Source organism: Labeo rohita, unplaced genomic scaffold, assembly GCF_022985175.1.
Source record: "Labeo rohita strain BAU-BD-2019 unplaced genomic scaffold, IGBB_LRoh.1.0 scaffold_679, whole genome shotgun sequence".
Taxonomy (NCBI): Eukaryota; Metazoa; Chordata; class Actinopteri; order Cypriniformes; family Cyprinidae; genus Labeo; species Labeo rohita.
Window position 1 is genome coordinate 28,890 of NW_026129611.1, and position 8,682 is coordinate 37,571.

Here is an 8,682-nt window from a genome sequence, read left to right on the forward strand (position 1 = left end):
TGAGTAAACAGACAAACTGAAAACTCCATTCAACCAAATTCCATACTGTGTCTAAAAGGGAAAATATTGTGACCACAAAAGACTCAAGTGGAAAAGAAACACCCCGTTTGTGAAGAAATTTTTCAGCAAGAATGCAAATGACAGTCCAAATCACCGATCAGAGACAGGACCAGTCAAGTCTGTGACAGAATTCCAGATAAATGCCAATCCAGGGTGTGCCACTAGGTGATGGTGTTGCTCCACAAATGCGACCACAGAGACAAATCAGACTGCCAGAGAGATTTACAGTCTTTATTGTTGAGTGTGTCTGTTTGAAGAAATGGCATGCACTGGTGTGTTGTGCACGCATATTTCACTGTTTTCTTAAAGTATACTATAAAGTGGCCAACATAAATATGTTCTCAGGTTAAAGGTGAAGCTACAGGGAAAAGTTAGTTATCTACAGTGGTGGCCAAAATTATTAGAACACTAAGAATAAATAAATAATACTGCCATTATTGTCAAAATAGCTGGCAACAAAAGTGAGTACACCCTAAGTGATAACAGCACTATGTCATTTAACCATGCACAGCCACATGTCCTATTCATCATGTTCATGTTTTTTGTCTGCTTGACAGGACCAAAGAAAGTTGTGTATCTTGTATTAGAGCAGTTAAAATTTGGTGCTTTGAGTACAGCTCTCTCATACTGAACACTGGATGTTCAACAAGGCACCTCATGGCGAAGAAACCTCTGAAGATTTGAGAATTGTTGCTTTCCACAAAGATGCACTGTAAAAAATGTAAACGTAAAAAAACAGCGAAATGCATGGCAGCACAGTGTGCCAAACGCTTACCATTAATGGAAATAATGGTCAAAGACCGTTTTTTAAAAAACAGTCAATGGCTTGCAGAAGCAGCTTCCAAACAAACACTGTAAAATTAAGGTCAAATATCCTAAATTTTCTTAATCATTCTTTTCTTTTTTTAAAATTGTTATTTTACAGGTATTGTCTGGATTATCATCAAGAAACACTCTCTGTGAAATTAATTTTTTTTGCAGTTGACCACTAGCTAGCAACAACACAAATACAAGGACTATCACTGCATCAACAACTCCACAGTTACAGCCTTTAAATAAAATGACTTGCAACATAACACGTACTTTTATTGTCTTCTCCTGGACTAAAGCACACACTCTACTCTTCAGCACAATGGTGACCCACAAAATTCAGACAACAGAAACACTTTAAATCCAAAAAGAACATGAAACACTAACAGATCTCTCTAGATCACAGCATCTTCACTTAATATGAACCAGTCTGACTTTATTTCTTTCATACAAAACTTTTTTTAACTGAGGTTTAGATGTTGATATTTAATTGAAATTAATAAAGTTTGAAGTCACTGTTGTGGAGATAAGCATTTGCTTCTTTTGTGCTCTTGACCCTTGATTTTCTTAATTGTTTTTTTCTATTTGTTTGCTGTAAATGTGTGTTTCTAAAACACATTTGTTACTGAAAAACCAACTAAAAACATCATGATCAGATGACGTTGGTTACATAACATGGATGATCGTGTTATCGTATAGTGGCTTGAATCATTAATCTCATCAGAAATCTAGTGTTTGTGCATCTTAATTAGAATCATTAAACATATACATATATTTTTTTGTAGTATCTGAGTTTTAATGCATAAAAATGTAATGTTGCTTTGCTATTTTGAAAATTTGCATGTGTTTTATTTTTATGAATCTCAACAATGGTGACAATCGACAAAATATTCATATTAGCCCTTATCATCACAAAACAAGCTTTTTGTTGATTGTCACCATTCTTGAGATTCATGTGCTGATTCTTGATGTTTGTGTGCATCATACGCATAAAATGCAATTTTTTTAAAAACGAAAAAAAAAATATTTGGCTATCATAACATTGTAAAACTGCTGTAAAAAAAAATGGCAAAACTTAAAGCTAACATACCTAGCAATAACACTCAAAACATGCTCAGTGAGTCAATAAATCATTTTCAATCAGACTTTCTTTGCCAGTTTTTACTATAACAATATAGACAGAGCACCTACAAAAAAACTGAATTTGTAAAAGTAAGGGTCAAGAGCACAACTAAAGCAAATGCTTATCTCCACAATGGTGACTTCAAACTTTATTTTCAATAAAAACATTAACATATAAACATCAGTTAATTCTCAATAAGAAGTTTTGTATGAAAGAAATAAAGTCAGACTAGATGCTGAGATCTAGAGAGATCTGTTAGTGTTTTTTTTTAATGTTCTGTTGCTGTCAGTCATGTGACGTTTAAGTAATTAATTAATTAGATAATGAGTCAATTTTACAGTGAAGGTGTTTGTTTGTAATAATTTAGGAAATGCCTGTAAATTAACTGTTGTTAGGTTATTTATATAAAGAGATTTGACTTTAATTTTAAGGTTTTTGTTTGGCACCCTGTGCTGCCAGTCATTTGACCGTTTTTTTGTCTTTTGTTTTACAGTCAAGGTGCCTGATCATTAAAATCAGGAAATAGCTGTAAAATAACAGTGTTTGTCAGCTTATTTAAATAAGGAGTTTTTACTTTACTGCCAGTCATTTGACCATTTTATCATCTAATGGATTTGTTATTATATTAATTACAGATTTTTACATACATTTGTTTGTAATTTAAGAAAACAGAAAACATAATGTATAAAAATACAGCAGTTTTTCTGTATAAAAAATGTGAATTACTGTAATGTGTCATTAATGTCATAATACTTAAAATAACAGCCAAATAGTTAATTCAAAGATCATTTTACGGAGTTTTGACTTCTATTCAAAATAAAAGAAAAAAACCTGAAAAAAATCACAGTTATTTTCTTTAAATTTTTTTTTTTACAGTGTGGCCTAGGCTATAAGAGGTTCAGTAACAACCTGAAATTGAGTTACAGTACTGTGGCCAGGGTCATACAGAGGTTTTCCAAGACGGGTTCCATTCGGGATAGGCCTCGCAAGAGTCGATCAACGAAGTTGAGTACTTGTTCTGTGCGTTAGGTGCTTCAAAAAAACAGATGCATGAGTGCTGCCAGCATTGCTTTAGAGGTTGCAGAAGTAGAAGGTCCATTTGTCAGTGCTCGGACCATACACTGCACACTGCAACAAGTCGGTTTGCATTGGTGCATCCGAGAAGGAAGTCTCTTCTGAAGCTGGCTTACAAGAAAGCCCGCCAACAGTTTGCTGAAGACAACCTGTCCAAGAGCATGAATCCTATAGTCTGATGAGACTAAGATAAACTTGTTTGGCTCAGATGGTGTCCAACATGTGTAGCATCATGGTCTGGGGCTGCATGAGTGCTGCTGGTAGTGGGGAGCTGCGGTTCACTGAGGGAAACATGGATTCCATTATGTACTGTACATTTCTGAAGCAGAACATGATGCTTTGCCTTCAGAAACTGGGCCGAACGGCAGTTTTCCAACATGATAATGACCCTAAACACACCACCAAGATGACAACTGCCTTGCTGAGGAAGGTGCGGTGAAGGTGATCTGACCTGAACCCTATTGAGCACCTATGGGGCATCCTCAAGCAAGGTGAAGAAGCACCATGTGTCTAACATTTAGCAGCTCCATGATGTCATTATAGAGGATTTGAAGAGGATCCCAGCAACAACCTGTACAGCTCTGGTGAATTCCATGCCCAGAATGATTAAGGCAGTATTAGATAACAATGTTTTGACACAAAATATTGACACTTTGGACACAGTTTTGACAAGTTCACTTAGGGTGTACTCACTTTTGTTGGCAGCTATTCTGACAATAATGGCTGTATGTTGAGTTATTTTTAGGGGACAGTAAATATGCACTGCTATACAAGCTGCACACTGACTACTCTAAAGTATATCCAAGTTTCATTTCTATAGTATTGTCCCTTGAGAAGATATACTAAACGGATTGCTGAAATGTGAGGGGTGTACTCACTTTTGTGAGATACTGTATATGCATATGTCACAATACTTCAAACTTCTCTAATAAGCACTACTTAAGTTTGGCCTGTGTGTCACGACATTGCAGGGTGTTCCCATGAACGCATTATGTCAAGTGAAGCGAACATACTTAGGCAATAGTGAGCAGTAAACTCTCTGTAGGGACTCAGTCTGAACACAGCTCAGTTCATGGAGCTCTCTCCTGATAATCTGAATCAGGTATGCAACATTTTGCAAAAATGTTTTAAAATAAATAAATATAATTAAAACGTTCATTACGGGACATATTTGTCACATATATTTTGTTTAAACAATGCTGTTTCTATTTCCTGTTCACCCTTACCAAAAAGAAATATACTTCAATTTTATTTTATTAAGTATACTTAAGTAAAGTTGAAGTATATTTTCAAGTATACTTTATGTAGTAACTATACAAATATCAGTGTACTAGTAGTATACTTTTAAGTGTACTATTTTAATACTCCTTGGGACTAAATTGGCCCACTTTCTGGTATATAAAAGTATACTTTTAAGTATACTTTAAGTATAACAGTAGTAAACTTTGAGTACACAACTAGTTTACATCTATGTTTTCAGTTTGTACTGCAACTATACTAAAAGTGAACTTATATGTATACTGATAGTTTACTAATTAAATACTTTATGTATGTTTAGTACACTTTCAAGTACAGTCTCAGTAAACTACTAGATTAATAGTTTCCTACTGTAAGTTGCTCTGTAAGTGAGCTTTATATCATACTTTATATATACTGCTACAAGCATATTTAGGTATTAATTCGCATGTTTTGTTATATGAACATTTAAACATACAAAACATTATGAACAACTTGGTGTAATATGTAGACAATACTGTGTTTGTTCGCAAGCATTTTACAAGATTAAGATATCAAGACAAAAGTTTTAAGCAGTAGAATGTATCTAGGCCTCAAAACTAGATACACAACCCTCAAGAACGGTGGCAATCAGAAAATATTAAAAAGATGAGATCTTTACATCGCAGTATAACAAATAACAATAATGACAAAACAACCACAAAAAAAGTTTAAATGAAGTCAGCAAACAGCAAAACAATAATCCTATAACAGTAACTGGATAATGTATTTATGCTGCAATGCATGCTGGGAACTTACAAAGCCTTAATTTCAACAATATGAAATTCTTTGCTCAGACAACTGTGTTTGACTAGTTGGGACAACATTTGCGTAATGTTGTTGGTCTGACAAGGGTTTTTATATAATTTCAAGAAAATACCTTTTTTTTTTGTATTTGAGACTCAAAATGTTTCGTAAAATGGAAAATATGTATTTGCATTTTTACAGTGTGGAAGCATCTGTTTTGGTTTCTTCACTTGTTTTGGAAATTCAGTACAGAAGATGTGTAATAGCATCTCTCATGTATAGCAATGAAAACACAGATTCTCAGAGCACAAGTATAGCTCAGATATATTTAGACTTTTTAAGTATAAGTCAAGTATACTTAAATGTATATTTCTGATAAGTATATAAAGCACATTTCTGAGAAGTACATAAAAAGTATACTTTCCTATTTTTAGTTTAAAGGAAGTATACTAATAGCAGACTTGAATTAACTTCTTTTTTCGTAAGGGCAGTTGCTATTTTCCACATGGATTATTGTCTTGTTTAATTAAATAAATGTCTGCTGCATATACATACTCAAATCTCCTCTCTTTGCCTGAATGTTACAGAATAACTGACTAAAAAAGAAAAATAAGTATCTACCAGCAGCAGTACAAATGCTGCTCTTTATAAAGGGAGAGCATTAACTTGAGGATCACATCTGTGAGAATCCCCGTCTAGCTCATGTGTGTGCATTATGCAGATCACACAGGAAACAAAAGGCAGTGGGTGAGGAGGATCCCTACCCCCTTACTTCCCTTCCCTTAAAACCAAATAACTGTGACTTCCTATTGCATCATTAAGAAGGAAATTACAATAATATAAATGAAGTTCTGTGTGTTTCAAGTTCCAAATTAAGTTAAGACATAAAGTAAGGATACAGGTCATTCACTCAAAAAAATGTTGCAGCCTAAACTTAAACTTTATGTAATTCAATTATATACAAATTTTCCATGCATTTAGATTACATAGTTTTAATTTAAACAAATCAATTAAACTTAATGTGATTCAAATGCATCAGTCTTACGTAAATGAAACAGGTAAAGTTGATGTAATATTTCCCAGTGTTAAACAAACCCTGCTCAGTGTTCATGTGTTTCCACACTACAGAGTGTTCAAGTAGCATTGACACAGTGTTGGAGTTAAGGAGATCATTATGTCATGATTGACCAATAATGATGAACACCTGCTGTTTACAAGCAGAATCACAGATGGAAATAGAAACACAAGAATCAGCCACAGCCACACTTTTTTTGAGTGTTCCTGGGATCCGGTGCCCGTCCCCATGATGTTATTGCCTTAGAATTTTCAACAACAGACAATATATACACTGTAAACCCTAATGCTGTCTTTACTTATACAATCAAGTAATGTTGACTAAACATTACTTAAAATTTTGCATTACTTAAAAATATGAGTTCATTTAACTTATTTACTATCAAAATGCATAAACTTAAGATTTCAAGTGTTGTGAGCTCAAAATCATGATTAATCATTTGAAAAAAAAAATCATTTTAAAAAGTCATCTTGAATGTTGAATTTTCAATACAACTGAAATATTTGAGAGAACATCACATAAGCTGACTTCATAAATTAATGTTGATTTTCCTGAAAAGGTTTTTTTTTTTTTTTTTTAAATACTCACCATTATAGTGAATAGTGTTACTTTTGGTTGGGCACTTGGAACTTTGTTTATATTACTATAGTTTTCTTTCTGTTGTTGCAACAATGCAGCATGAAATCAGAGTTCTTTGATTTCAAAGAAAGAAAAGTAATAAATAGATTGCTTTTAGAAGGTGATCTATATTCTAATTAAATCATTTTTGAAGTTTATTAGGTAATTAGGTAATTAAATCATGAGTTTTTTTTATGCTGATTAATGATTTTACAATTTTACTGATTTTCTTTTTTTATAAACACTATAAGAAGCTTTTAACTGTGTTTATATAATCTTTTAATATTTGGGGTAATGTGCGTGAGTCACACACAGACTTCAACATTCAGCATGTGAATCACAACAATAGTAACAACTCAATTTTATTTATTTTTATTAACTATCAATAACCATTTTATGAGCTTTTTTTGTTTGTTTTTTGTTGTGCTACTACTGACATGACTTGCAGTCAAATATAAGAACATTGTTTAACAGTTTTAAGTTACATTTTCATGTTGAGTTAACTTAAATATATAAGTACACTTAAAAAAATGAATACCAAGTGAACACAATCGTTTAAATACATTAAATAAGTGCTAAGTTTGTTGAACTGAATGATTTAAGTACAGTCTACAAAACCGCCAAGTTAAATAAACTTAAATATGCAAGATTCCATTACTCAATTAATTTGAGGCAACGAGTTTACTCAATCAATTTAGTCCAATTAACTTATTAGGGTTTTCAGTGTATATATATTTAAACAATTCTAAACATTTTACAGCATTTTAAAGCACCAAATATTACCCTTTTAAGGGGAATAGGTCATTCCTAGTATTCAGTGGCTTTTGGACATCATAACACTTAAAAAAGTAAACACTTTTTTTTTTTTTTTAAATTCTTATGTAATTATAAGATGTAAAACATGTGAATTTTTTTTTTTTTTTTTTTTTTTTTTTTTTTTTTTTTTAGTCCATCTTAGATATATACATATATTTAAGGATCCATTTACTAAATGTGTCCACCCTGTCAGGTTTTCTGACTTAACAAGGTGGACACTAACAGAGTGGACATTTTGACCTAAAATCAGCCATTACAGCCAATAAGTCTGAGCAAAAAATATGCTAACACAGAAACTCTGTCAAATAAAAAATCAAATGGTTTTTTAAATGCCGCTTTTACAAATAAGAATTTTTTTTTTTTTTTTTTTTTTTTTTTTTTGTTGACTTTTTTCATAATTCCCTGGGTGGACATGTTGAAGTTTACCACATCAAATTAAAAAAGACAATTATAAGACAATAATAAGACAATATAATAAAACACACAATTAACAATACAAAGGCTGTCTCTAACCTTCCCCATTTGTTTTTTCTCTAATGAAATTATGTCAGCCATTTGACCATTTGATATGATGTAATTTCCTTTTTTTCAACTGTCATTTAAAGGGGCCAGTAGTCAAATATATCAGGCACTCTAATATATATATATATATATATATATATATATATATATATCATATAAATCATACACTTAAAGGTCAAAATGTGTTATTTATGTCAAAGACAACTTTAAATTTGATGTTGCTGAAAATGTTATGGCAATTTCATGATCTTAAGTGGGAACACAAAAGGCACGGAATCCAAGGAATAACTCATAACTAAAACGTGTTTGTTAGAACAGCTGTTGGATTTTACAGTGTAGCCTGCGTTTACCAGCACATGTAAATGGCAAGAATATTAAGCATATTTTAAAGAAAGCTGGCACTTTTTAAAAAATATTTTTTAGACTTAGATTTTAGATTTTTTAAATAATTGTCGAAATACCGGACAAACCGGTTAAATCAATGCTCCAGTAGATATTCAAAAAGCGGCACGCATGAAACAAATGGTGTTTCACAGCGGAATGCAACGTCATCGCGTCTGGG